Consider the following 4,282-nt stretch of genomic DNA (forward strand, 5'->3'; position numbering starts at 1 on the left):
CTTTCCTAGAGGTGGTTACATTAGTTTCCTTGTCTCCACTGTGGTACTTTGGGGAAATACTTTTATGGGTTTCTCTTAATGACTCTTTCATTTGGGAGCTTATGCTCTTAGGGTGAGATCTGCCTTTCAAATCTGAAGTGTTAGAGCACACCAAACGCCTACTAAGTGCACTCTGAAAAAGGCCCCAGGCGAACTTGTGGGCTGGTGATCTCTACCTACCGTGAGAGGGTATTTGTTTTGTGTGTGTGTTTTTTTTTTCTCTAGACCTCTATCTTATCACTTTCATTCTATCTCCTCTGGTCATGGTCCAGGGGTGCCCAGAGAGCTGATTTCTTTACCTTCCTGACTTCTACCCATTAGCTGTTCTAAGGAAAACAAATGGGCTAGAAAAGGAAAGTTGCCAGATACATAAAAATCATCTGGGTGTGGATCAAGATCAAAAGTGTCTTTCTGTACTCAGCCTGTGCGCAGAGATGTTCTAAAGCTATAAAATCGTGGAGGATGAGGAAGAAAAGGAGGAAGGGAAACCAATCCGTCCTTTTTAGATATCAGGCTGTGGAAAACCTGGTGTGCTTTATTCCAGGGCAGTTTTGGAACCTGTCATTAGCATCTTTATAGTTTTTACAGTTTTAAGTTATTCACAGGAGACTTGTACCAGCCCAGTGTGGGGCAGGGTCTTGAGGGCATCTCCATTTTACAGGCCTGGCAGGGCTCAGAGATGTGAGGTCATTTGCCTACAGCTAAAAGATGCATTAACACCCGAGTTGAAAGCAAACCCACCCTTTTTGGGGTTATAAGCTGTCAGCCCCACAGTAGGGGTGGCAGAGGGTGGTGGGATGGCCCATGGGAAGGTGGAGGCAGACGAGCATGGTACTGCTGTCTCCTCGTGGCTTTGGGGCTTACTAGCTTTGTAATTTGATTGAAAGTCGCTGGCCTCAGTTTCCCAATCTGTGAAATGTAGTAGCTTCTCTTAGGGAGGAGATGTGGCAAGGAGGTATGGATAACTTTGGAAAAAGAGTTGGTTATTGATTGGCTCTAAGCATCGAACAGGGCTGAAATGCGCAGCGTTTTTATGTGGATTTCTTGGGAAGCGATGCCATTCACAGGAAGTCTAGGGCTATCCCAGCTAGACCTTCTGTGTAAATTTGAGCCAGTCCTTTTTCTGTTTTTTTTTTTTTTTTTTAATGAATGGGCTTTTTGTTAATGAGAGGAAACAACGCATCTCAGCCACTGCTGTGGGAATCTCTTGGGACAGGAGTGCTTTTTTTGGACGGCAGGTGGTGAGGGTCAGAGGGTGCCTCTTCTATAAAGGGGTCTTGAGGCCTCTGGCAACCACATATCTAGAAGGTCAACAACAGACTAAATTCAGCCTGATTTGGGTTGCTGCTGGTATGATGATGACAAACCTGGCAGCACCATGATTTTTAGAGGAAAGATTTTTCTTTAGAGGCTTTTAAGACCCAGGTTCTGGTATTAATTAGTTTTATGTATGACTTTGGGGAAGGTACTCTCCTTGGGCCTCAATTTGTCCATCTGTAAAATGAGCCAGAGTTACACTCCCAGCTCTTGACAGTCTATGTTCTATGGTTCTTTTCTCCACAAGCTGTAGATGGGAATGCAACCAAAAGCTATTGAATATTCTGAAATGCCTTTGACCTTCTTGTTGGCAAAAAGGAAGCTAGTTTCTTCTCTGGAGGTGAGGTGACCAGTCCTCATCTTTTGCTTGCTATGTAGCACCAGTAAAATAAACTCGACCAGGATATCCTTGAGGAGATTCTTGCAGGAGATGATGGCATTTTGGGGAGAAGTGGGTGCTGAGGGGACTATGGACAGATTTCTGTCACCCGTGCTTTATCTTCGGTCCCTGTGCTTAATGGAAACGCTGAAGCTATAGGGTGGGGGCAGAGAACAGAGTCATGCTGAGGAATTCTTGAGTGGCACCTTTGCCCTTTACTCCTAAGTAATCTTTGTGTCATTTAAATTGTAACTTCTGGCCTAGTGGGAGGACTTAGCCTTTGATGAATCCAAATTTCCATGCCTTCCATATGGCTCTTCCTGAAAAGGAATGTATGGATTTTTAAAGCTAATGAGTCCTAAAAAAATAATAAAAAAAGAAGAAGAAAAAATTAACAGCAGATGTTTGGAAACCATTTTCTTACTTGGATGCAACAGTGACTAATAGTAGTATATATGGTTAATAATATACTTGGGGGTTGTACAGTGGCACAGCAGTAAAAGATGATGGTTTAAAGGGCTGACCCACCTGGGAGGGTTCTGCCAAGTTCATGCCTGGAGACCTTGAGTATGCCATATATGTGCCCATGATCTGGGACTGACTGGACTTGGGAGTGGCTAGCATCTTCGAGGCCCTGTTTGGAGTGCTGTCTCTGTCTCTTTCTGTCTCTTTCACTCATGAAGGAAGTAAATGGATAAACCTTAGAAAAAGGAAAAAAAAAAACCTACTTAATAGCACGTTCCTATTTACAAGGCACTTTCATCTGCATCATGGTTTTTAGGGTTGTGATACATTTGCTTAGGCCTGGAGAAAGGTTAAAATATTTCCCGTGCCTCTCTATATTCCAAAGGGAAGATACAATGTACAACAAAATGCTTTGGCAAGTGAATTAGCCACATAGGCTATATTATAGTAATAGATTCTGTGGAGTTTAGAGGTCCTGACAAGGAAAAGATGTTTGCTGAAGAGAAAGAGATAGTCTAACATTTCTGATGTGTATCTCTCAACAGGATGACTCAGTTTTGGCTTTGTAGAAAGGCCTTCTTTCTCAGCAAGTCAGTGGAAGTTTGTAACAAGACTAATATTGGTTTTGTCCAGGAAGTAGAGGAGTTGAAGGAAATCGGTTAGTCTCCCCATCTCCCATTTCTGTTTGCAAAATATTCATTTTCAAGGCCATGCTACATAGACTCTGGTCATAGCCCCACTGCCTTTGGGTGATTGCCAACTTTATTAGCATCAGGAAGGGCAGTACATATGTCTGAGTTCTGTTCCTAATTAATATTTCTGTCATCGGGTTTCTTTTTGTTCTTGTCTAATTTCTCAAAGGCCTTGGGACTATAGACTGTTGTAGGTTTATATGAGGGACTTCAAAAAGTTTGTAGAGAAATGGAACTGAAGTGCGAGTTTATTTTACTGCAAAAAAAAAAATTGAAATCCATGCATAGTTTTCAAAATAATACATATTTTCTATGAGCTGTTTGAAGACTCCTCAATAATGAAGTAGTACCATCTAACATGTGAGCTCAAATCGGAGATATCTGTGGGTTCTCAAGATCAGCAAGTACCAAGGTTAGTACACCATTATTAACCCCCTTGCTAAATATCAGTCGTGTCTACTAATTATACCAGTGAGCATTTCTTCAAGCAGGGCGAGTCCCCTTTTGCATATGATTTTAGCAGATAAAGGTGATAGGTAATGAATATACTGAGTTGTTTGCCAAAAAAAATCACCTAACATGTTAGTGGCAGAGATAGGTTTAGAACTGAGCTACCACAGTGGGAATACAGGCTTAGCAGGAAGAGATTCTCATAGCTATTAAAATCTCAAAAATTCACAGTTTCTCAGCAGAAGAGTTAAAATGCTAGACAGTTTGACTAATTGTGTCTGTACAGACTAGCAGTCTGAACTCAGTGGCTCTTTATCTTTCTTGAGTCCAGTTAGCTTTCTCTTACAAACGTAACCAAAAAAGATCTCATTTTGGAAATCTTGGTTAATCAGCTAGTTCCTGTTGGTTCCATCTCTGTTTGCACCAACATCTGATTGGGCACTGAACTCGGTGGGGTGTAACACATGCCGTTTAACCCTCAAGGTCTGTGCACATAAGGCAGGCTGAATTGAGGCAGACCTTTAGCAAAGAATAATTGATCTTGTTGACCCCTTAGTCCCAGGCCACTGTTTTTTAGCTGATAATACTGATCCCCATCCTTGTTCAGAGTTACCGCTGCTGTTTGATTTTCCATCTTTTTCACAGTATATAAGTCTGATTTCCACCAAATACAGCATACCTGTTTCTGGCTCACTGATTTTCTTACTTCCTCCTTCCTTGCTGAAAGTATAGAATGGCACATACTAAAAAAGTCCTGAGGTTTGGTGATACTCTGCAACTCATTGAATACAGACTGGGGCATTCTAGTTGCGATGTGATGGATTTGTTTTAGAGGAAACCTGATGGATTTGAGAACTAGGCTTTCTATTTCCCCACCCCCCTTGACTTCAGACCAGACACACCTCCTCATTCCCCATCTGTTGTCTGGAGCACTGATTAC

The 4,282-nt window shown here is 42.0% G+C and overlaps 1 protein-coding gene across 1 annotated transcript in view; it reads left to right on the forward strand.

The window, feature by feature from the left end:
* The window catches only part of TMEM164 (transmembrane protein 164), a 238,763-nt gene that overhangs the window by 1,028 nt on the left and 233,453 nt on the right, over positions 1–4,282 (forward strand).

The sequence above is a fragment of the Tupaia chinensis genome, unplaced genomic scaffold (genome assembly GCF_000334495.1).
Source record: "Tupaia chinensis unplaced genomic scaffold, TupChi_1.0 Scaffold144991_2, whole genome shotgun sequence".
NCBI classification, from domain to species: domain Eukaryota; kingdom Metazoa; phylum Chordata; class Mammalia; order Scandentia; family Tupaiidae; genus Tupaia; species Tupaia belangeri.